At 47.2% G+C, this 26,554-nt stretch overlaps 1 protein-coding gene across 2 annotated transcripts in view; it reads right to left on the minus strand.

Moving 5' to 3' along the window:
• The window catches only part of cpx (synaptic transmission protein complexin), a 259,696-nt gene that overhangs the window by 170,412 nt on the left and 62,730 nt on the right, over positions 1-26,554 (minus strand). Inside the window, exon 1 of one of the 2 annotated variants that reach the window (XM_084591229.1) lies at positions 20,450-20,585. The exons of the other annotated variant lie outside the window; for it this stretch is intronic. The gene's annotated coding sequence lies outside the window, so the exon portion shown is untranslated. Of the gene's footprint in view, positions 1-20,449; positions 20,586-26,554 lie in introns of those variants that run through there. 2 annotated transcript variants of the gene reach the window in all.

The raw sequence follows: 26,554 nt of genomic DNA on the forward strand, positions 1-26,554 counted from the left end.
ATGGAGTTTTTGGTTGACACGGAATGGAGAATGATCATCTGTAGCTGATGTTTCCCCACCGTCTCTCAAACTGCAATGTGCGAGTAACTTCGAACATGCACTCCTGGTGACGTTGAATTATCGAAGAGAAGTTAAATGACATTTTTGAGTAAATTAAAATCACCAAAATTGTCTTGCAGGTTATAAAGCGGAGAATTCGCCGGCAGGCTCTAATACAGCGGCGACATTAATGGAGCTTAACCGATCGCTGATTTGCACGAGTGCACTAGTTTACTAATTTGACTGGCTTACAATGTTTAAACTATCAGCGAGTACATGCTGTGGAATTTACAAGAAAGCGTCCGCGTATTTGGGCATTTGATGGCTCATAAGAACCATTTGAGAAGGACTTCAATTTTTTTTTCTTGTTCGGCTAGCCGCTGTACTTCTGTTCGGTGTTCTTCTGATTTGCCGCGGTTCTGAACGATGTTTGCTTAAGCTTAAAACATTGTGATGTTTCTTGAGCAACCTGCACTTATGTTTTGTAAGGGCTGAAGGGCTTGCGGTGCGCTCCATTTTGTAAGGGTTGAAAGGGCTTGCGGTGTGCTCCATCTCATAATATAGTGGCATATAAAATTAATGTTAGCGTACTTTTGCAGTTACTCGGTACTAAAATTAAGTGCCGAGAACAATGTCTCAGAAATTAGGATGCGCAATGAAACAGAGGAGCTGAACGGAAATGAAAGCCGATGAGAGAAAAAAGGGAGCCAGAAAGAAAAATGCTAACCCTGCAGCTATAGCCCTGCTAACGTGAAAAAGCACTGGCGCCATCAACGTGACAAGCAAAAAACAATCACGTTAAGAAATCGCCGACAGTGAAGCGCATAAAAAACGACTGCAGCACATCAAAAACGTATCCTGCGACAGCGTACGCCTCCTTATACTGTGCGCCTTATTTTTTGCTTTTTTTTTTATGTATGCCCTCAGGGAGAAAGCAGGCTACAATGCAGAAACAACAGGAACAAGGCACGGAGACAACACAGGACGGTGTTTCCTCTTTTCTGTTTTTTCTGCGGTGTTGTTCCTGAACTGGCCTAAAACCTCTCTCTTTGAACATGCGGGCAGGGCTGGTTTGCACTATGTATTATTTTATACCCGGATATATATATATATATATATATATATATATATATATATATATATATATATATATATATATATATATATATATATATATATATATATATATATATATATATATATATATATTTATCAACATTTGCTCGCGAGGAGCAACTCTCTTAAACCATCATGCAACGAGGGAACGGAAACATTGGGCGCCGCCTTAGGAATGAGGCAAAATATTGGAGCCGAGAGAGCATAAATTCAATTGCACGTTGCGCCAACGGCGGAGCCGCGGAGACGCGATCCTAATACGCGTCGCACGCCCGTTCACACCAGAGGTTCGTGCCTGGAGCGCCGCGAAATGAACCAGCCGGAGGAATGCAAAAAAAGCTACAGCCGCACTTCTTCGCAGCTCTGTGTCGTCCGCATTTCGTGGCAAATGCAGTGGCCTGGTTTGCAAGACAGGGTCAATCGTGTTTCCGAAGCGGAACGGAATAACACGGCGCTTCCCGCGAACTCGTACCGCTACTCGCGAGCAAGGTTTACACAGATAGGGCAAAAAGGGTCGGCCCAGAAACAACAAACGAGGCAGTGCGCACGAAACAGAGAGGAGAGCAAGAAAAAAAAAATAGAGAAAGGAATGAGTTGGGGGGGGGGGGGGGGGGGGGGGGGGGGGCGCACACGCCGTGGCTCCTACGAGGATCTTCTCGAGCGAAGGGGGTGAAAAGAAAAAGGTGTTTGTACTCGACACCAAATCTATGTAACGCGCTCCAATTTTCTTCTTACGACAGGCGCCTGCGTTGGAGGACGCGGGAGGCAAGCCTTATTCGGTCCGAGTCCACATCAGGCGACTATGCGCATGGCGTGGAAGAAGACGGGGCTGCAGGTGCCACCGTGCTCCCTATCTGTACCGCCCGTACGTACTTCGATGCAGCTACTCAAGTAGGCAGTGCCAGGTTCGCTTCTACACCCCGTGAGCCTCTTTCAAACCGCTGCGCGTGTCTCTTCAGCCGAGCTCCTTCGTTCCGAATGTGACTGCTCGCTGCAAGCCGTAGCCAAGAGAAATGAGCGGCGGGGGTGGGGAGGATGCTGCCGAATGAACTGACTTGCTATAAAAGCAACAGCGAAAGCGAACAATATTTATCCGGCTAAAGCCACGGCACCATCGACACGGCTTATACGTACACGAGGATGTACTGCAGAACAAAGCTCCCAGACGTCCCTAGGACATCTGACTGCGGCGTTTCGGACCGCCAAGGAAACTCGGCCCGAAATGGAAGCGGGCGCAGTCGGCGTTGGCCAACGAGATAAAGCGAAATTCGCGTCTCTAGGTGGGACACGCGCGGCCTTTCGTAAGGGCCGAGTCGTCCCGCGAAAGGTGACTCTGCGCCTTTCCTTAGCGCAGTGAAAGTCGATAACGCAAGCTCCACGAGTTGAACGTTTTAAAAACCCATTACAGAACAAAGAAGAATTCAAACGTCGCTAAAAAGTAATAGGATTCAGCAAAAGAAAGAAAGAACGGTCAGAAACTTGGGTGCTGTTTGTTCCAAGGTGATTTGTGCCCTCAAGTGACATACTAATTAAGCGTATAGTTGTATTACCTTCTAGATTATCGCACTGCCGTCACTTTATTACTCACCATACGGCTCTTCTTATTCAGGCCAGATGAAATCTTCTGAATCAGTTGTAAATGATCGGAAACACACTTGAAAACAGAATCTTTGCAAACCGAACGATTAATTCGCTCTTCTTTTCCTCAACAACAACAACAACAACAACAACAACAACAACAACAACAAGAAAAACAGCACAAAGAAGAGAATAAGATATTGCGCAAGGCTAAAAAAGTGCACTGCGAGACCACACTTTCACAGCTGACAGCATGAAACGGGAAATATGATGCTCAAATCATCTAGTGTGTAAAACTGTAGTGCGACTGGGCGGTACTTTTAGTGCCAAGCACAGAGATATCACGTTTGCCGAACTCGCGGGCACGAGCCACTCACGAACCTTCCGCACGACCTCAAATGCGAGGCAACTGTCACGTCTAATAGTTCCGGCGGGCCACGTTTATCCGTTCTGCATGCCTGGGTCGCCTGGCGGAGTGATGGCACAATGACACGGCACCACCGTGTCATTGGAGACCGATGTGTTTGTTAAGTTGCGAAGAGATATTTTCCTTGTCCACTGCGTGTTTGAAGGCAGCAGTCTCCCGTGCGCAAAGGTTTAGACAGGTGTACCATGCAAAAATGCTTTGCGCTTCCTTTTAAGAAACGAAAAATTAAATGCATCAACGCTACTTCAATATAATGAACTGAATTCAATATTTTTAGGCGCACTCTACGACGCCTGTGTGAGCATTGTACGCGTGCGCCAATATCTAGAAAGCGGGCTCATTATTCATTGCAAGTAATTGATTAGGAACATCGTAAAACATACCATTCCCGGCATAAAGCGGCTGTCCAGGACACTGTGTTTGCCCAGTGCGCACTGACTTTTTAAGGTGGTAACATAAAAAACATCTTTGGGGGTAAAATTGCCGTATCTGGTGTCCCGATTCCGGCCCTATCTATATTAAAATACGCTGACTGGTAGACCGATGCGTGGTGCAACGAATAAATGCCCGAGCGCTGACTGTTCGACGAGGTAGCAAAAGTAACGAGACCGATTGACATAGCCGCGTTCGTCGATGCCCTGGTCATGCGACATAGCCGAGCGCGGTGGCAGGCTGGGCGTCAGTTGGCAGCTGAGCTTGGTTGTGTGTAGACGTGTATATAGACAGCTCCGCGTATCAGGTCTGAACGAGGACAGAATCGATGCCGCGTGTGTTGATGATCCCCACAAGGAGAGATGGCGTGCGCTGCTGAAGATGCGAGTATTGGCTGCTGCACTGGCTCAGTGTAGGTGGTGAGCAGCACTGACGGAGGAGAAGAAGCATGCCGCACGTTTAGGCGATCGCATTCTCAACGCATCATAATGTAATGAAGTGTTCCTTCAAACATCATGTCTATCAAGCAGCAGCTACAGGGCTAAAGCTCAGCACCAGGACACAGCGCGTGTTTATATCTTTTGTTGTTATCCTTACAATTAGGTAAATTATTCAAAAAAGTACTTAGCTGAACGCAGAAACACACGCACACGCGAGGATGCACGCACGCACGCACTTAAGGGAAAATTCGAACCAATACAAATAGCTTTACGCAGCGTTACTTTTTGCGGTAAACGGCGTGAAAGCAGCTTATAGAAACTTTTTTCTCTTCTGCCACGTAGAAGTGAAATTATCATGATAAGAACGAACAACTAAAAAGAGTTCCTCTTTATGCACTGAAACTTCGCTCCAGACCACGGGTCTTATTCCTTCGCGCATAATTCTCCTGAACAAAAACTGCGACCCTAGAGACGCTTTCCTGGCGCTGTTGAAGAAAGCGGTGATTTTTCCTCTCCAGTTTACTACTTGGTATGACATCATCTTTATCTAAGGAGCGCTAGAATAATTTGTGTAAAAACGGAAAACAATACATAAAGGGATGCAAGTTCAGTCGCATTCGTGAACCTGAACGGGAAGCAAAATTAAAGTGCACGAGCACAAATCTAACAAAGTTCCGCGCATATTTCATCTGAGGAAACAGAGCCGAAACCTGTTCTCCGAGCAGAGGCGAAAGCTCTCGAGAGCACGCGCCTGTGCACTCGCGCGTAATTCGTTTTTGCGAGCGCTCCGGGGAGTCGCACCAAGGTCGCCTTAAAACTGCGGACGCTCGGTAGATGGATGCGTGTCTTTGCGTTGCTCGTGTTGAGCTCGCTGCTCCCCCGTGAGGCAATTCTCCTTTTCTTACTACTTTCTTCCTCTTCGCAGGTCTCCATCAAGCAAAGATCCCTGACGCAGAGACTGCAATGCAGGAAGTGCCTCTCCCAGAGCAATCACTATTCGCTCGAGGATACTTATGCCATGCAGCGCCCACTACTTTGGCGGGCTGCTTCCTTGCAAGAACAAGTCACTCACTTGGGATCTCGAGTAAGTGCAGTGCACTAACTTGTGCCGGTGCTACTACTGAAGCACTGAGCCCTGTACGACGCATAAACTGATTAGTGACCCGATCACGATTTGTGAACAGCGGCATATACTGTGTAGTTAGCGATAAGCACACGTGCCGCCACCCACGACTGCTGGTCGGTGGTCTGGTAAGTCATTCCCATATAAGCTTGTACATTCCACCAACATTATCATTACTTGTTCCCTTTCAAATTTGCCAGAAGAAGTGGCCAGCCTGTCAGTCTACACACGGCTGTTTATGCTGTGTTTTTTGTTGTTAGCTGAATGAGCTTGCATCTGGACTATTGTTAAGTTAAGATGAGGTCTATTATTTCTCAGGTGAGGCATCCGCTGGCGCAAGGGGCGGAAACAGGGTAAAGTCGGCTCAGGAAAGCGAAAAAGCAGACGGCAGATACATTCCACGCTTTGAAAAGAACACACACGATTCAAAAGACATGGATTTAAAATGAAGTGAGTGCATCCGAGAACTAAACGAATAAAACGTGATGGATAACCACGGCGAAGAGAAGGCTGAGCACTGCGAAGAAAATAGAAACGCATCTTCCCGTTCAGCTCCATTTTTATTGGTGCTACATTCATGCGAGGGCGGGCTCATCCCAGCGACCCGCAAAGCGTGCGCGGTGGCGACAGGCGCTCGAGAAGGAGGGAAGAGCTGTTCCTTTCGACCCGATGACCTTCCCTTGGGCGGGCCACTCGCGTCCGCTACGGAAGCTGTAGCAGGGCACGCGACGCAATTTCCAGATACCATGCGTCAGCGTAGCACAGCAAATCGGACATTGTCAGAGGAATGGTGGCAGGAGCTGCTTTTGACTTGGGCGAAAAAAGCGATAGAGGTTCGATAAAACCGGCTGAGCTCTTAGTGTATAGCTGCACTAGCCTGCAGGGAGATGGACGCCGCAGCTTTTGCGTTTACTTGCGTCCGATAGTGGCCGACATCAAGGACGGTGTTTCTTCCCCTTCTACTTTCGGCCAATACAAACTCATATTCGCCGAAAACATCGAGGCGCCATCTGGGCAGCGGATAGAGTCGGGGGCTGACCGGACGAGACGGAAGGAGCGCCGGAAGGCGTCGTCGACAAAACGCTTCCTGATGGAGGCCGGAGACAGCGTCGTGTGTAGCGGGAAATTCGATGGGCGACGGAGCAGGACTCTTCTCGAGATTTAGTCCATGCGGTTGGCGGTGGTAACGGATGTCTTTCTTCTCAACTGCCACGTAGCGATGCGGTACAGTGTGTGTGTCAAACTCAGCTGCTCGATTCACTTTTAGTGACCCACGTGGTCTTGCCCACCTTACTTGCTTTATACACAGGTCGGACACATCTATCCGAATGTCAGTAACCGCGGCAGCGAACTGTGTTACGCCGCGTCCCTCTTTCCGCCGGACTGGGGAGATTATGAAGCGTTACGAACGGTCTGCAATGTCACCATCCCCTCGTTTCGCAGATCATATATGCCAAAGCTCGAACACCTCACCGAGAAAAAAGGCACGGCCTTTTTTTTTTCTTTTTGTGTGTGTGAGGCACCTCCTAGAAATAGCTGTTTTTGAGTGATATTTGGCAGGAATAAATAAAACGATGGGGATAAAGAGGCGGCGAAGAGGGCACGAAAACGGAAGAAAAATGCACTCTTGGAATGAAGATGCGCCAGTCGTGACTCTAATTTTGCCGGAACAATTTCTGTCGGGAATAATTTAACCCCTAGAATTGTTTCTTTTTTTTCTTAACAACACTTTTTTTTTTAAACTGTGTAAATGTACTGCACTCTCAAATACTTGGCGTCCAGTTGTTTTAGCTTCCTTCCCGCATCCTTCTTTCCCTCTCCTCAACTGTATATTTTCCATTCATATAGAAAAACGTTTCTTCAAGAAACGTAAAAAGGTGGAAAGGTTCAAAGAAGTGTGCCTGGTCTGTTGTTGCTTAGGTAGTCGCATGTAATTCTGGAAACAGGGCGGGATGTTCTTCACTTTAGGCTTATTTTTTATCGCAGTGGCGTAAGCAAAAACAGTTGTATAGTGAAACGAGCCTCCCCGTCAGCGCACTTAGGTTGCATGCGTCCTCGTTGATTCCATGTAGACAAGCGTACAATACTCGTGAGGGTCACGTCGCAGAGCCAAAACAAAGACAAGATCATGAAACCAAGAAAAGATAGCGGGAGGAAGTGTTTAGTTTCTGTTGTGCTCGTGTTCTGTTTTGTGTCGTTTCTCTGCAGACAGTGGTGAGAAAAGCATACTACTCGGAAGCTACAGGTAAGCAATGGCCCCATTTCAGGGTTCAGTTTTTCGGGCAGCCACGCTTTTCTGAGGATATAGACGGAAAAAATCAAGTCCGAATACTGAGAACTGTTTGGTATGTACATTCCGCACTTGAGACATCATGATGATGGGAGCTGTTTAAAAGAGCTCAGAAATGCTTCCCGCTCTGGCGCATGTTTGTTGGGGCAGCTATTTATATATGTATACACAATTATTAGCAAACAAAGAAAATTTAGTCAGTGAGATAAGAATAAGACTGAAGAGAAAGAGTAAGCATCGCGTTCAGGGAGGGAATAAAACAACGATACGAAGTCGGCGACAACACAGGGGCAAACGCATGCGCTCTTGTTGCCATCTCTCAGTTTTCCCAGTCTTCGTAGCGCTGCTTTATTCTCGCCGCCCTTTTGCCGCCTCTTTTCTTTTAATTCCTTTTTTCCTTGTAGCTTGATTGCATACAGACATCACTCAAGAACTAGGATTAACGGCGAATATTACGGATATGCACTTAATACAGAGTTACAGCGATGCTTCTCAAGTTTATGTAGCCTAGTGCTGTTAATTCAGCACCTCTCGTTAACTGAGAGGCGATTCATGCAGGAACCGTGGGTGTTCACTCGGAGCCATCGCATGCTGCCGTGTTCGCGAACTTAAAATGCACCGCCCATCCCCCTCTCAAAGACCCGTGGAATGAAATAAAAAAGGCAGGTGAACGCTCACGTTTCGGAGATGAAAGACCCGGTCGAGAGGCATTTTAACGAGCTGCGAGCCGGGATTCAGCCGTGAAAAAGCGGAAGCACGTCTTCAGGCGCCGTCGATGTCCGGGCTAAGACAACCCGTGCTCACCCGCCCAGGACGAGATGCGTGGGCACATCAGGCGGTTCAACCGCGCAACGCTACAAATAGCGGCGTCTACTGTCTTCTCTACGGGCAGGCGCTCATTGCCGCAGGGAACACTTAGCATAAGCCGGCCGTATCCCCTAATTTGCTCTTCCACAATCTATGGAGGGGACTGCTAACGATGCAACCGAGATGAGAGTCTCCAAACAAAAAAAATCGCAGAGACTGAACGGAACGGAGACACGCGGAATACATCGCCGCTGAAGGTGCCTCTTCTCTTTGGGTGGGCGGTGCGTTTGAGAAAAACCGAGGCAGTATCCTTCTTTGATCTTACCGAAAGACTTCGGGTCGTGGTTCGCAAGGGGCCAAGCGCGCTATAGTTATAAATTTTTCGAGAGGTAGGTCAGCCGCGAGCCCGTCGAAAGACGAGACTCGACTGGCGGTAACAGAAAGGATAGGATGGTGTGAGAGCACCTGCGGGACGCAGGGTTAGCCCCAGGAACGAAACAGCTTGAAAGAGACCCGTGAGTGATAATCGTTCCTGCATATATGCATGTATTTTCTTATTGTTGTATGCCCGAAACGCAGACATCTCTACAGCCATAGATGCGTTTTTTTTTTATGCTAATTGCCCCCTCGTTGTGATGCGCTCTACCCATTCCGCAACAACTCAAGAAAACAAATGAGTGAGTGCGTTTATAGCCTGTCGTTGATCCTACTTAATATTTCTGGCTTTTAGCGACTCTTGCCATGATGGAAATACTTATACAGGTTTTCTGCATTCGTGGGTGCGTATATCTCGCCACCAAGTCGTTTTTACGCCACACGATTGAACGACTTGATGGAGATTACACCTGGCCCTTTGATCATCATAGAGGACTTTAATGCTCACCGCACCACGTGGAGAAGCGTTCGAATGAACCTCAAGGGAAGAAAGATTGTGTCCTTCGCCTCTGATCATGACCTGCAGTGTCTTAATGACGGTACGCCGACCTTTATTCGAGGGGCAACTTACAGTAGCTGTCTTGATTTGGCTTTCGTGTCTCGATGTCTTACCAGCAGCGTCCAATGGTTTGCGGATATAGAAACACACGGAAGCGACCACATCCCTACATGTGTGATCATTAATGGCCTTTCCACATCCACTTCTGCCACACGTATGCCCCGCATCGATTTGTCGGCGTTTCAAGCACTTATGGACGATGCTTGCAGAGCAGGCCTCTCTGCAGGTTTTGAAGAGAAAATTAAGGAGGCCATGATAAACTCGACGTCTTTCCTCACCCCATTGTCTACCTACACAGGGTTTGATGCGGAATTACAGCGCCTGCGATCACTGCGACGGAGGGCAGAGCGTAGATACCGACGCACAAAGTCGCGCCTCGACCTCACAGGAGCATGCAAAAGACAATTCAGCGCAGAAATCAAGCCCTCCGGGCAAAACGTTGGCGGTCATTCTGTGAAACGCTTGATCCACGGAAGCCTTTATCACGCACCTGCAATGTCGTTGGTGGTCTCCGAACATCCCCTCAACAGCTCTACCTATTCCAATCTCTCACTCTACCAAAGACGTGGTGAGGTCGAGGTAGCTGAAGATTTCTGCGCTAGGGTAGCAGACCAATCGATCCCAACGGCAACGCTACATTTCAATGATGTTCCAGCTTCTCGGGATTCACGAATGGACCTTCCTTTCTCCGTGGGGGAACTTGACGCTGCGCTGGCTTCTTGCAGACGGTCATCATCGCCGGGTGCCGACGGTGTGACACTCTGCGCTTGGAAATCTTGGACAAGAAGCTAGACACGTTCTTTTGGAATATTACAACAAATCATGGAGTAAGGGTACATACAGTTCCAGGTGAGTGGAAGTGCAGTCGTTTAGTTCCGCTCCTGAAACCTGGCAAATCGCTTCTGGACTTGACATCATACCGTCCAATTGCGCTGACTAGCTGCGTCGGTAAGATATACTGGAAAGAATACTGCTTACACGTATTGAGTGGTACCTGGAGCGCTACCGCGTATATCCGGATATAATGTCCGGGTTTCGACGTGGACGCTCTTCAATTGACAACGTGATGGACCTGGTATCATCTGTACAATGTCAAAAAATTTGAAGCGCTTACCCGCGGCGTTGTTCTAGGATATTAAGGGCGCATATGACAACGTCACTCACCAGGCCATTTTGTACGCTGTGGTAGCTGCCGAGCTTGGCGGCCGTGTTTTTTTGCTGGATACGCAGTTATTTATCCAACAGATCTCACGTTATGCAGACTGAGGATGGCCCAGAATCTTCTCATTTCACTTCCCGTGGAGTCCCACAGGGTGGAGTACTAAGCCCAACGCTCTTCAATCTTACTCTTGTCGGCTTGTCGACTTAATACCACAGTCGGCGCAACTTTCAATCTATGCAGACGACATCTGTATCTGGGCATCAGGAGTTACGCGCCCACAAGTTAGAGCGAGGCTTCAAAAGGCGGCAAGTATAGTTGCGGCCTACCTCCACCTGCAAGATCTAGAGATATCAACCAAAAAGTGTTCGCTAGTTGCATTTATACGCAAGAACATGTCTCCTTACACCGTACGCATTGATGGTAAAGCAATACCCTATGAAAGCAGCCATCGCTTTCTGGGAGTGATCATCGACCGAAATCTTTCGTGGACTCCCCATATTTCATTCATGAAAAAGAGACTGACAGCAATTGCTCACGTACTTGAATGAATTTATTGGGGGAAAGTCATGGGGAGCGTAAGTGCGGTCGATGCTCCAGCTGTACAATGCATTATTTATGGGATTCCTTCGGTACAGCTTACCTGCACTTGGAAATGTCAGAAAAACCAACTTAAAAATTCTACATAGCGTTCAAGCTCAAGCTCTGCGAACCTGCCTGGGATTGTCGAAATGTGCCTCTGCGGCTGCTGACATATTAATTGCACAGGAACATTTCATAACTACCTACCTAACAGTCGACTCCCTGAGGGCACATTTCCGACACATCTCCGCGGTTCCCTCTCATCATTTGGCCAGTCTTCCTATTACCAGACCGCGTACATCGTTTACAGAGACCGTTGATGCACATCGCGCAATTCTGCCGTCCCAGTTTACACCCGCTTCTAGACAGTCCTCTCCACTATGGAGCCTACATCAACCCCGCGTGCTTCTGTCAATACGCGGCATCAGGAAGAAGGTCGAGCTATCGCCGACACCACTAAAACAAGTCACTCTTGAATACTTTCATGAGGACCATGCAAATCGTTTGCACGTCTACACCGACGGTTCAGTGTATGCCGTGAGTTCTTCAGGCTCCATGGTTATCCCCGCAACTACTACAGAAATAAAAGTTAGGACAATTGACCATACTTCTTCAACAGCCACAAAGCTAACCGCTCTTCGTGTCGCGATTAGGCATATCAGTCAGCAGAGCCCTCAGCGGTGGTCTATTTTCACAGATTCAAAAGCCGCCCTGCAAGCCTTAAAAGCGGCTCTTCGCCGTGGAGCTCATGAGCAACTCGTCGCGGAAATACGAGAACTTCATCAGTATGCCATTAATGGAGGACATGACGTCATCTACCAATGGCTTCCAGGGCACAGCGGCATAGTGGGTGATCTTCGGGCGGACGAGGTCGAGCGAACAGTCCACTAAGACGGCGATTATGTGTTGATCCCCTTTTCCAGGGCAGACGCAGCGGGCAGGCTTAGCGCACTTGCGCGGGAGCACACGCTCGCCTTGTGGAATTCTGGCCAGTTTGCGAACTGCCGCTTAAAATTCCTGGACCCTAACCTGAAGCTCCGGCTTCCACCTGGCGTGAAGAAACTTTATTGTGCCACCTGTGGGTTGGTGTAGCATTCACAAACTCTAATTATTTTGTAACATATAGATATGGCAAATAGCCCTGCATGTGCAAACTGCGGGTGCGACGAGACTATGGGCCACATTCTTTGTGAGTGCCCCATATACAGTGCGGAAAGACAGTGTCTCTGCCGTTCGCTGGAGCGTCTAGATGGATGCCCACTGACTGGAATCAAGATTCTAGGTCACTGGCAGCGGCGATCGTCGGCGGTGAAGGCCTCCCAGGCACTGCTTCGCTACATGAAAAGCGCGAGCCTGATCGATAGGCTGTGAATTTTGCTGTTATGTTACGTGATATGACTATGACGTGATGTGATGTGACGTGATATGGCTTTGATGTGACTATACTGACTTCACCCATCCCTCTCTTACCCACCACTTTTATATCCACTCACCCGCTTCCTTCAGTGCAGGGTAGAAAACCGATTTCTTTTACCGGTTAACCTCCCTGCTTTCCCTCCTCCTCCTGCATGCACCTCTTGCCTGTTGACGCACATACGTTTTGGTTGCACATACACCGGAGTCTAGTACACTGCTTATTTCTGCCGCCACCCGGAACATTGCGCAAAAGAAAAATAAACCAGAAAAACACGGGAAGTACCTACCCATGTAATAAATATTGTATTATAGGTGCATGGCAAATTAACATCCCAAAGAGGGAAGCCGTATTGGAGGGCTTGGATAAATTCTACCACTTGTTGTTTAACGTACACTGACATCGCACACTACACGGGAGCCTTGCGTTTCGCATCCATTGAAACGTGGCCACCGTGGTTGATGCGGCCAGGGTTGAACACGTGTCGTCGGGCTGAGCGGTCGAGTGCCTAAACACTGAGCCACCGAGGCGGGGCGCGCAGTAAACAGCGTCAACCGCTGCATGTAGATGGGACAGTTGGTATATACTATGTATATACTATGTATATATTCCCTCTGTGACACGGCATCTCTTCCCAGCAACTAAAAGAAAAAAAAAAAAGAATGGCACGTTAAAATTGGTGTTGAAGATGTTAGCCAACAAGAATGGAGAGGGAACGGCGTAGTTGGGATTGACGTAGTACATTAGTGCGACGCTCCATTGGCTGTCCTTCTGCCAAGAAAAATACTGTCATGCTGCTTGAGGAGCAATGGTGACCCGCTGTGTAAGCTAATTTTATTGAAAACACCGTATTAACGCTACTGAACACGTATAACAAGAGCTAAGACATATTTTTCAAAGGTTGTTTTCGAATTATTTTTCTCTTTTTTTTTTCTTGCGTCTTTACGATTATCAGCTGCCGCGTGCCACATGTGGGCTGAAAAGCAGCGCCGGTGGGCAGATGAAGACCCGTAGCGAAGAGAGGAGTTTATGGCTCAGAAAGAGGTCGTACGGCCCCTAATCCACTACAACGCTGAGAAATTTTGTTAGCTGGCGCTTTTCTGCGAACAGAAGGCGATTCTCTTGATCTGTGAAACTCAAATAACTGCTAGCATATACAGAGAACGGTTTTATGATGCCGTAACAGTTTCATGTTTGCCTGCCTGCGAAAGAATTTGTTGCTTAACTTAAGGGAAAAAGAAATCCAAAGTTCATTGGAGAAGCGAAAGAAAATCTCGATGCTTTCCGCGAGACGAGAGGAACTCTGTTTTGTGGGAGCAAGGTTCCCCTGGGTGAAAATGAGCGCGATTGCACCGAGGGTGGCGTTGTCCTTCGGCGCAATCTGTCTTTTCGCTCTCCCTATTAAGCCATAAAACGGCGGGTTCATTGCAGCCACCTCCTTTGGGAGGGATAATCAGGTGAGGCAAGCAGTGTTCGCGATGCGGTCGAGGTTCTTTGTCCGGGCTGTGGACGCGTGATTAGTGCGCGATAAAACAACTCAAGTGAAAACAAAAGGTACGTGCTGGGTGCTCGTAGATAAGCGTCACACGCAAGTACAAAAAACAGTAATGCAAGCAGAAACAACACGGTGCTGATCGTTTTGCGTTCAGCTTGGCAATAAATTTAACGGTCATTAACTTAACCGCTCCCTGCGGCTCAAGTGAGGAAGCTAGACCGGCGTCTGGTTACAACGTGGTCAAGTGCGTGAATGGTCATCAACGCCTGCAACTTATATGCCGGCACTATATGTACGCTTTTGTTACTAGAATATTATTTACGCTCAGTGTACGGGGGATGATAAAACGCACATCAAGCAATAAGCATGCGCAGACGAGGAAATCTCTTCTTCGCGGTCACATGGTTGTTCGTTCGCGGTTTCCAGACTTTAGCGTCCCAAAACGACGGAGGCCTTGAGAGACGCCGTACTGTAGGGCTCACGAAATTTCGACCACATGCGGTTCATTAACGTGCGCTGACATCGCACGGCACAAGAACGCCTTGCTTTTCGCCTCCATCGAAAAGCGGCCGCCGTGGCCGGGATTTGACCCCGTATCCTTGGGAATAGCAGTTGGCAAACCTAACCATAGAAAAAAAAATTCCTCTAACTACAGCGTTTCCTCCACACAAGCGACAATGTGTGTGTGTGCGTGCGTGCGTGCGTGCGTGTGCGTGTGTGCGTGTGTGTGTGTGTGTGTGTGTGTGTGTGTGTGTGTGTGTGTGTGTGTGTGTGTGTGTGTGTGTGTGTGTGTGTGTGTGTGTGTGTGTGTGTGTGTGTGTGTGTGTGTGTGTGTGTGTGTGTGTGTGTGTGTGTGTGTGTGTGTGTGTGTGTGTGTGTGTGTGTGTGTGTGTGTGTGTGTGTGTGTGTGTGTGTGTGTGTGTGTGTGTGTGTGTGTGTGTGTGTGTGTGTGTGTGTGTGTGTGTGTGTGTGCGTGCGTGCGCGCGCGCGCGCGCGCGCGACGCACTTAGCCGCTAACGTGATGAAAATACTGATTATAAGATTACTTGGGCGATTACTTATCTAAGTAATCATTGGGTTTGATTCTAGTTAGGAGAATAGATATTCTAATTTCGAAAATTGAAAACAGAGATGCATATTACTTGGTTGCCGGAAAGTCTCTCAGTAAATGAGGAGCAACGTCAATAGTTAAAGCGTTAACAACTGAATACTAGTTAACCAGTCTGCTGTTATAGTTAGAACGTCTTAGCTGTATTCTGATCCACATCACCGATCTCAGTGCTTTGTCGAAGGTATCGCTATTTTAATTTAAAAAGTCTATTTAAAAAAAAAATTGTGCTTCAGTCGTAGGCGAAACACCTTGTATTGGGTGACTCCCATCCCCACTCGCACCGAAGTTTTGGACCGTACTAAGTAAACAAAAATTCCTGTTATATTCGAACAAATGCGGTAACTGCCACTGGTTTGGCCCACGGAGAGATAAAACAAACTCAAGAGGCCGCCGAAAGGCCTCGCGCGCATATTGCTGTCCTCGAAGACAAACTGGAGAATGCCACTGCTTTACGATGTGGATGACAGGGACGGCGATCGTAAGTGGGACAACACTGCCTCGATCCCTTATTTGAAGCTGAGATTTGATACGGCCGCTTTCTTCCCGCGGCGAGCACAAGTGGAACAAAAAAGAGTACGCAAGCGCCACCAGGGGAATCGAGGCCTGTTTGCTGCGGCCGGTCACTGCAGTGGCTTCGTTTGCCGACACGTGACGAAACGGACGCAGTTTGTCGCAATATATAGCTTTCCTTGCGCAAGTCCGAGGACGGCAATAATACCAGTTTCGTCAGACAGCGCTATGTGCAGACCAAACAAACCTTATGATAATGAATCAAACGAAATAGGTAAAATAAAATCTGTGCTAGCTATTTATGCGCGTGCCTACACTTTATAAATGGCCCAAAAATAAAACGCAATTGATGAGCTTAAAGGTTAAAATATAGGCATAAGTATTTTAAACGTTTGCTTGCGAACTTTTATGCGCAAGTATTTCGTAACTCTGTACCAAACGTTCGACACATCATCAGGCCTTCGTTTCGTGGGTAGATCAGGTTGACGCACGTTACTCTGTAAGTGTTATAAATGAAAATAACATTATATTGCATTCCGTTAGTTCCTGCTCATAAAAAACGCAAAGGAGAGACGGGCATCTTGCCGGCTGCAGGTTTTACAACTTTCTCAGGGAAACAAAAGCAGGCGCGGATCCCAAATTTCGTTCCAGAGAGTTAATTCTGCAGCTTAATTATCGACCATCGCACCAAAACAACGAAGGAAACGTATCGTCCGATAAGCGCGAACATTTTCCATTATATCAGCGAAGAAGAGCAGCTTCTGAGCAAATATAAGAAGTATAAACTTGGCCCCTGAAATAAAGAATATAAAGTGAGTTATTACTTTTAGTCAAGTAATGGCGCAAAAAACTCCGAGAGCACTGTTGAATCTGCACTGCAGACAGAGCTCGTTGTGTCGTCTTATCGTCTTGTACTCCTATCCACGGTTTGAGCTGTTACCTCAGTATGGAAAACCAATAAGCCAAGTTGCTATTCTGGCGAGAAATGCGAAAGCCTGAGCGTTGCTGCTGCACATGGTGCATCACGTTTGTTCTCATTACCATTATCAACTGAATGCATCGTCATTATCATCGCTACTGTCATAATTGCCGTTATCCCTAATTGCAGCGTCGTTCTCATGGCTACTATCATCCTCGCTGTAGACAAGGATAATTATGATACGCGTTTCACGATCCTAGGCGTGACGTGGTTGGTTAAAACGCTCGGCTGGGGATCCGAGGGATAGTGTTTCGGTTCCCAGTAGAGACAGGATTTCTATTTTCCTGATAACGTCATTTGATTGACAGCTCTAGTGTGACCGGACGGACGCCGACAGTATGAGCCATCAGAGGCTTTCGCCTTAACTGAGCTTCTCATGGACATTACATCTTGCAGTGCGAAAGCAGTCATACAGACGCCAGAGCTGAGCAGCAACCTTGAAACTTGTATGTCTTACTCCTCATTGGCCCGCCAGATTATGACGCCTTTAACCCAAGTGCCCTGGCGCGGGAAATTCAAGCAAATCTTTCGCACGCTATCATCGGCCTAACCAGGTTAGACTCCAGATAATCTTAGTGCGAACGCATTACTTCACACAGTAAAATCCAACCAAGCTTGTTGTGGCTTGTATATGTCGGGCTCAGACGAAAAAAATAACCGTCAGAGCAGTGCGGATTCGAATCAGTAATGTCTCGTGGGAAGCAAGTACAGAACATGGTATAGCTATCGCCGATCACCCGCATGGTAATTAAACTGCAACACGCTATCGCGCTGTGCGTTTCACGTCGTTACCTCCCTCAAATTCCATCTGGCTAAAACGTTTTTGCGCTTCATACGTTAAAACCCTGATACCTTCTAATCCACTTACACAGGTCCCGCCGACCTATCTCTTTCAAATTTAAAAATAAAAGTCATCATCATCATCCGGACTATACCCTTTGCAGGCCGCAAGCCTCTCCCATATTTTTGTAATTAATCTAGTCCTGTGTTAGATCCATCCACTTGACCCCTGCGAATTTCTTAACCTCATCCGCCAACCTGTCTTTCTGCCGACTCCTGCTGCGCTTTCCTTCCCTTGGAATTCAGTTTGTTACCCTAAGCTACCATCGGTTATCCTCTCTTCGCGCTACATGTCCTGCCCATGCCCATTTCTTCTTGATTTCCACTAGGATGCCATTAATTTTAATTATTTCTCCGACTCACTCTGCACGCTTCCTACCTTGTAACGTTACACCAGCCACTTTCCGTTCCATAGCTCTCTGCATTGTCCTGAACTTAAATATAACCCTTTTCGTTAGCCTCCATGCACGTTTCAGCCCCATAGATGAATACAGGTAGGATCCAACTGTTGTATACCTTCCTCTTGAGCGATACAGGTAAGCTGCTAGTCATAATCAGCGAGTACTTGCCAAGTGCGCTCGATCTCAATCCTATTCTCCTGTTATTTCCTTTTCATGGTCTCGATCTGCGGTTACTGCTTGTCCGAGGCAGTAGGACATTCGCCAAACTGCTGTTCCTTCTCGAGGCTGTTGAGCATTACCTTAATCTTCTGCATACCGACTTTTAGGCCTATGCACTTTTCTGCTTTTCCTGTCTAGGTCATTAATTATTGTTTAAAATTATTCTCCCGAGCTACTTAGAAAGGCAATGTCATCGGCAATTGGCAGATTATTGAGGTATTCTCCATGTATACCCTTATCCCTAACTGCTCCCATCCCAAGTCTATGAATACTTCTCCTAAGCAAGCGGTGAATATAGTACTAGGGAGATCGTGTCTTCTTGCCTAACGCCTTTATTTATGGACATATGCAGCGTCACAAACTCTGTCATTGATTCAGGGACGCACCTGCCTTTTCCCAACGATGCGCTATAGATAGACGGAAGTGGCGAGTCCCGTTGGTGTTTTTTCCAGCGCATTGGTCGTTTCTACGCCGGTATCGAAAGATGGAGGTGCGCTCGGCAGCTTGATAGCCAAGATAAGCCTGCCATGCCCTTAGCTTATGACTTAGGGAACGCCGTGCGAGCATAAATTATTCTGGACGAGCCACAAATCTGTTCCGGCTCTTTGTGCCGGGCTGGCATAGTACGAGGGGCGTTCAGAAAGTTCTTATACTATTGGCATGAAGGAACGCAGACATGGAAGTGACATTCGGGTGTGGGTTTAATATTCTCCTCTCAAAGCCACGAACTTTGGCCACTATTGAACGAGCTGCCGCACATTGTCTCTGTAGACCTCCTAACTTTGAGGATTGAGAAGTGCTCAACTTGAGCAATCACTTCCTTGTTGCCCCGGCACTGTTACCCAAGTAGTGGGTTATTTTTTTTTGTGTGTTTAGGAAGAGAAGGAAGTAACTTTTACCAGGTGAACGAAATATGGACAATGGATCAATATTTTGTATCCCAAGATGACCAAGTGGGCTGCTGCCATCAGTGCTGCGTAAAGCGGTGCATGCAATGTGATGATGAAGACGGATGTCTTGCGTAAGCGCGACAACCTTCGTCATGAGCAAGCTTTTGTGAAGAATGGCGTGCACTGGCCTAGAACTCACATTAACCCGTTCAAATATTGATTCGAAGCTAATACGCCAATCAGCTAGCACTAGAGCCTCCCCTGTCGCAGCAATTTGTGGTTCACCATTGAGCGACCATCGGCCATTCCGTTCTCTGTCGTCCATGCTTGTTTGACCGAATTGGAATCACCTGCACCGTTTGACGATTTTCTTCTAAGATGGGAAATTGCCGTTGTACGCCGCCACTAGCGCACCATGATTCTTTTTTGAATGACGACCTTTAAGATACACAAAACGAATCTCGGAAAACGCTTACTATGTCGCAATAGGTGCGACCGCCTTTGTTTTCATGCTCTAGTGGTGTTGCGCGGTACTATATAGAGGACAATTTTTACATTCCTCTGAAAGCATAGATATATGCTCATTTTGATGCCTCTCGTGTACGCCTGCTACAGATTTATGATGCTGATAAGAACTTTATGAACGCTTCTCGTATACCTGTGTCTCGTCTGAAACTCGACTCTCACACGTCAGGCTTCGCAGGGATGGCCGTCATGCCAACCGTTCCTGACCAACCGAAAGCGCCATCGGCCACCAGTAACAGCGCAGTGAGAGCACAGCGTCAACGCACAGAGCTTCCAAAGTGGCCAGCGGTGTTACGGCCGGATGCCTTATAGAGGCCGATCAGATGATAGAGCTGTTTCGTGCCACGTCGGCAGAGGCCCGAACACGTATCACGTTTCGTTCTCAGCCGACGCGTGGTGACGTATACGGTAGCAGTGCTATTTCCCATTGCGGCCTCCTCGTCCCATATCGTTGCATCGGTGGCGATTATAAGTACGCAGTCGTCAACAATCAAACGCACAGGCGCCCACTGACCTAACACGAATGACGGACAGCGTGCCTTGGACTGCCACCAGCGCTGCGAAGCGATAGTCACCGGGTGCGACATAATGCCCTCGGTGCGTTTACGGCGGCTCACGATAGTTGAATGCTTTGACTCCTTTCTCGACTGTGGCGCAACTTAGCGCGCAGTTTAGGGTTCCCTCGATAGCTGATCTGTTGGATTCTGGCAAAGGTTCGAAACTCGGTCGCGGCAATGTTTTTTGCGGCGCAGATTATAGTGGCGCACGCGCTGTACACAGCTTGCATAAATCTTGGAGAATGAAGACGACGATGTTTGTTGCCCAGCGCGAGTTCAAGATAGAATGTTCGGGGCCAGGCGACCTTGAAATTTGGCATGGGAGAAGTAGAGCTTCCGCGCTACTATCTGTCGTTCGCGGTAGGTCTGTTGGTACCTGTATTTAGTATACGTACGGTAGGCGCCTTGCAAGGGATGCCATGCGAACCCCGCCCCACTCTCCTCGGTCCTCAAGAGATTGCGACGGCCAAAGTAAACGATAAGGACTGCTCCGGATACGCTGCCCAATTGCATGCGCTCACCTTTCTTCAGACTGGAAGTTGCCCGAGAAACTTGCTTTTCTTCGTAGTGTGGTCACTTGTGGCGGAAACGAAAGAGTGCACGGCTGTAGCCATGCCACTTCCGAAGACTGCAAAAGCAACTGCTGCCGTCTGCATATCCAGCCGAGAGACACGAACAAGGGCGCGGTCTCGCGGACAACAAGCCAGTGCTACGCCCCGCCTCCACCAGAGGGCTCGGTGTCACCTGTTCTTGCCGAGTACAAAGAAATGGGCTGGTCGACAGCTCGCGAGTGCTCGCGCAAGTATGCCCAGTTGGTCCCTCCAAGAGGAAGCGAGGGGTTCCTTATGTGTCTAGCGGCTCGTTGGGGAGCGCCGAGTCCCTCTTGCGCCAAGTCGGCGGTGGCCGCTCGTTAAATAACTCCGGTTGACTGACGAGCGGGCAGGTTGAAGGGCCTCACTTTTGTGAAAGCAGCACTGGTGCTGAAAATGGGTTTCGCATGTACTGCATTCACATCCCCAATAACAAGAGATGACGAAGCAGACGGGGAAGAAACCCATGCGTGTCGCAATTAGGAGCAAGCTGAAGAGAGCTTCCCATCACTCATTACGCGAATTTAGCTCGGTAAGCCAAATGTCTCAGTGCCCCATTGTAATACAGTCACATGTACACAATCAAAAAACCAGTAAGGAATGGAATTCCTTGCTCGCATTATTAACTAGCATCAGTGATCCCATTAAGTTTAAAAATGTCCTTGCAACACTAATTAACTAAGTACTATGTTAGTGTTCATTAAATGTTTCACTGTGCTGTTTTGGTGCACCACTTTATATTATTGTTTATCAAATCTTTTGTGTTGTTATGAGAAAAAAAAAAGCTCTTAACCATAATTACATTTACATCTATTGTTTCGTTTTCCTGTATATATTGTTTTGTGCTCTTTTCTAATTTTTTTTTAATTGCCCTTCTCCTCTCTAACATTTTATGTGCCACCAGGGTAAGTTAAATAAATAAATAAATAAATAAATAAATAAATAAATAAATAAATAAATAAATAAATAATAAAATAAATAAATTAATAGTACATATTACTGAGATCGAGTCCACTCCGTTTCGAACTCTGCCACTGTGTACATTTCCCTTAAATAAACACTCATCCTTCAGAAGTGGTCTTCTGTAGAAGCAACGGGTTCACAATGTCGGGCCATCATGGGCGTTTTCCGGAGGCCGTGTAATCCAATTAGAAAGAACGCGACTAAATCATTATCAAGAAAGCTCAGTGCACTGAGATAACGTTTTTTTTTTTTTTTTTTTTTTTTGTTCAATGACATCCGATCCTCCCAAGTGTTGGATTGCGGCACACTCTCACGCTTTGCATTGCATGTCGCCTTCTCCCTAAACTTCCATATGAGCGTAAAAGCGTCCGTGCGTCCTACTCGTCTTAATTACATTAAATGTCTATCATTTCGTACGATATTTTATAACAATAATGATATAAGGGGTCTAAGCGCCCATTACGCAGCACAAGTTTGCTTCTGACGTTTATCCTTTGCTCATAAAAATTAGGTCAGACTGACATAAAAAACAACAACAATGGAGCACGTTAATGATAATTAATAGCAAAAACCTTGAAGTATTCCGAGGAAAGGCGTGGTTATAATGATTGTTAGCGGGATGTTAAACAATATCTGTAAAATTTACGTTCAAAAACTTTCCAAAAAATTGTCCAAAATCGATGGGTATGAAATGGCTTAGAAGCAAAGCGCTATCGGGTCCAAAATCTTTCACACGGCTGTATCTTCACAAATGAACTGGCTAAACCTGCTAGAAACGTTAAAACGTGGTGAGCTAAGTGTTTTCAGTGTAGAAACCATTAATTGTTCCCAAACTCAATAGCACTCTGAAATTCGCTACCTAATGACATCGCTTCGTGCAGCGGTCATAAATCATTCCACGAGAAAATAACTATTTTGTAGCGTTCACCCCTTCGCCGCATAACTATTGCCAAGTTTCTTTCTTTTTTTTTTTTTTTATACCGCTTTTCGTAATATTGAGCCATCCTTAGTGCAACACTGATATTTTGACTTGTGACGTTTGTTGTTTTCTGTAGTACTCAGTTCCCGTATTTCTTCTTCTTTTCTTTTTTGTTATGCTTGCTTTAAACGAAGTGTGCCGTGTGGCGACCGATACACTCCCTCCTTATGTAATGCCTATGGGCCCTTAAGGAAACAATAAGTGAAGTGGAAGCAGCTGCTAAAATACTCACATTCCCTAAATCCCTATCTTTAACACACCTAGCAATTCCTGAATGAGATACAGACACTAAATGAGATAAAGACACTGAGTGCAGGTCAAGCTCGCTGCAGCAAGTTTAAGCTTCAGCTCAACGTCGTAGGTGTGCTTTTATCTTAAGCGACTAGAGTTCACGCGAGAATTGATTAGTGGGATGGCAAATTCTGTAGCGCATAATCTCGTAATACATGCAATAACGCAGTAACCAGCTATTTAACGCAGGAAGTTGAAAGTAATGCCCTCTGGATCAGTTTTTAAAGCAATACGGAACACAAAAGCAACGCACGAGAGCAGAGAGCATCACTGCGACAGCCCTTTGTGTGGTCCTGGCTGACCCAGCGTTCCCAATTGTTGCCTGCATTGGCTCCTGTCTCACAGCGGGGCCACGCACTACGCTGGACTCCGCTGCTGATAACTTGCCAGACTGGGGAAATATGACACCGGTAGAAGGGAAATTGCGTTGTCACATCCCAGAGACAGGTTCTTCCGCGATGCTGCCTCCTGCGTTATCTGAGCGCGTTTCCGGCTGTACATTGAGTCTCAGTATTATTGTACGGCTTTGAGCTTTGACTGCAGTAAGGAAGCGACAATTTTTGTTATCTTGGACTTGATTACGAACACGTTTCGAAAAAACTGACACGGCAGTTTTATTAACATCGTGCGACGAAACGGACGGGAAACCGACAAAACAAAATGCTCGGAAGGAAGTAGAGGTCCCAGATTTCTCCTCGTTGTCAGCGGAAATTTGAAAACAGCTTTGGTCCTGCTATGTGGTACAGTGAAGGAAAAAGTACCCAGGTGGAATGCCCGCAAAACGAGCACGGCGTATTGTAAAGAGATTTAATGAAAATTATATGTAAAGCAGAAGATTCTCTAGAAATGTGAGCTTCCCGGTAATTCTCGAAGGAACATTCATAAAGTTATTCACCTATTAACCCTGGCGAAGCCTGGTACGTCGATACGTACAACATCCCAATATGTGGGTTCCTGTGTAAAGCTCGTTTAAGCAAAGTTGAGTACGAATGTTTAAAATTAAAGAGGTTCAACTATCCTTGGACTAAGTTTAACTAGCGTTAATCAGCGGCCGCAGCCGCAGTCGCTACAGCCGTTGGTAAGCCTCACGGCAACGAAGAAGTCTGGTTTCTCCTTGCTCAATGGTCTCAGCAGCCTGTCTTGTACGACTGCGGTTTCTGTCTTTAAAGAGACGGCGTATGTGTAGTGCGTATTTATCTAGGTTGAATTAAAGAGCGGCACAGATGGAACTTCATGAATACGACTATGCCCATTGTACAGGGAGAGAGTGGGTGGCAGTTGAAACTTGATGAAGAAGATGATGTTTACTGAACTACAACACGAGAGTGTGTTGCAGTTTTACATGAGGCGCGATCGGCTGCGGCGTAGCATAGTGGACGCTCTCGTGCCTGAGCATGGCGGGGCAGACGACGATGTTTGCTGCACATGAAACAACATGCGCCGCACGAGTGCGTGGCGTCATCTGTAGAACGCATGACGTATTAGCTCCAGGAATGACGCAGAATAGCGCGAAACACGCAAATGAAGCAGTGGAGCCAACGCTCTAAAAACGGGCTTTTTTATCTACAGAGATGCCTTGCGCGGCATCGTTATGTTAGCGTTGGACATCAGAAAACAGGTGAATCATGTTAATAAGTTGCTTAACTTATTTCTATTAGCCATGACATTTAACTAATACATTTTAGCGCCCGGCTGAGATTTGAAATTTGTAGCTGGCAGTGAGAATGGCCATATAAGTTTTTAGGATTCCGAAAACACCACTATCCCCGGCGCTGTGGCTCAATGCCCTTCGGCTATTCCTCGCAATATTTGAAAATCGAGTGCCATTAGAACGTGCGAAGACACGCTCGCCAATACATTGACCATTTAGTGGCGCATTGTCACATGACCTTCCCCCTCTCACGTGGGATGGAACAGCAGAGCGCAGTCAGGGTCGTCGGGGCAGAGATGGCTGCGCCACGCGAGCCATTGCCGGGTTTCACCGCAGGCGCGCGATTTTCCAATTTCGCGAGGAACGGCCAAAATCTACTGAGCCAAAGCGCCGAGGCAAGTCGCATTTATCCATTCGAAAACATTATATGGCTGTTAGTGACCACCATCTACAAATCTCCAGTTGCAAAGAGGCACTTATATGAAATGTTTAAAACGATTACTATTACAAATTACTTTTTCAGTTTGCTATTAACCCGATTCACCTATTTTCCTGATGTCAGCAAGACTGATGTCAGAACAAGGCAGAAGCATCTATATACCTATTCCTAAAAGTTCTGCGTCGCCTCCGCTGAAATGTATTTAAAGATAGAAAAACTCGTGCACACGCAGGGCCTCTACGCCAACCGATGCTTGGCGCGCTTTTCCGAACCTCATGCAGCGCACCCTCGGCAGCTGTTGCTGGAACATTCGGTCGCACGAGCTTATTGTCTCTACCTCTGGTTGTTTCCCGGGGCAATAAAGCGCGGCACGCTGAAAGGCAGGCGAGACAAAAGGCGCCTTTATTGCGCAGAGATAGTGTTTGCCCAGCTTTCCCGCATACAAGCGCATTGCGGTTGCGTATAGCCACATTCCTTCCAAATCTGCGCGAAGTTGCTATAGCAGGGGCAGCCGTTTCGATATATGACGCCCCAGTTCTCACTCAAACTTGCATGTACTTTACATTTTATACGTCCCCTTCGCCCCCTTCTTCCCGCACACCAACTTCGTTTTAACTAGAAATTTTGCAGGACCCCAATTCAGCAAACTGAAGCAGCCATGCATCTTCCTGCTGCCTACCTACACAAAGAGCCAAAGTCTCGAGGAGTCATCAACTGCATGCCAATTCGGGTGATAAGGTTAAGCGTTTCTTGTTATGCGTTTTCGTGCCTGTTTTTCAGCGCATTGAATTTGCCAAGTAGCTCCGATTCATGGGTGTTTTCTCTATACCAACCTAAGTTGCAATAATTGCGCTTTACTGCGTCTCTCAGCCTCTTGGCAGCGGAGTGAAAGCTACAGTCAAATAATTAAAGACCGAGTTTGGTAAGGGTTGGACGCCGGTAATTTCATTCCAGCGGCTTGAACGCTTCCTGCGCTAACAAGCGCGAGGTCACAAACTGTTCTTACGCGCCAGGTGCTTTTGAATTTGGCTTTCACTTGCAATTTGATGTCTAATATCGCAGTGGAGGCCTAGTGGCTAGAGAATTCGCTTCGCATGCGGAAGGTATAGGGTTCGATACCTATTGCTACTGGGTACCTACCATTGATACAAAAAGCACAAGCTTACTCCTGGCCTCGTGCTGGGCTTTTCTGACGTAACACGTTTGGGAACTGAGCCTTCTACGACATCATGCGTAAGGAAAAATACCACCATGACACTCTTTAACCGAAGCTGCATTGACACCGTAAGAAGCCTCCGTTATTGTCACCAGCCCATAGCCAACCTATAACAATCAACTACGGGGCAGGGTTTCTCGCCGACTACGCACTATGTTTCATGGATTTCCTCTGGGTCTTTTTAACGGGAGTCTGGGATCAGTGGCTGCAAAGGTGTATAGTTGGTAAAGATTACCGAGAGAACCGACATTATTACTTGGAATCGACTATAACGGCTGCGAATAATAAGCAAATCTTTGATTCAAGTCATTTTTTAGGCCTCTATGACTAACTGCGAACTATGGATTACTCATGAGTTCGAGGTCGGTCACTCATTGGGAACGATGTAGTGACCCTAAGCCACTTCTGGCAGCATTAATGGGATTGTAATGGGCGACGCCTCTGTGCACTCACTGATGCATTAGTGAGCCGAGTAGTGTATTTTGTAAGTGGTCATC

This window comes from Amblyomma maculatum, chromosome 1 (assembly GCF_055883805.1).
Source record: "Amblyomma maculatum isolate TAMU_Amacu chromosome 1, ASM5588380v1, whole genome shotgun sequence".
Taxonomy (NCBI): Eukaryota; Metazoa; Arthropoda; class Arachnida; order Ixodida; family Ixodidae; genus Amblyomma; species Amblyomma maculatum.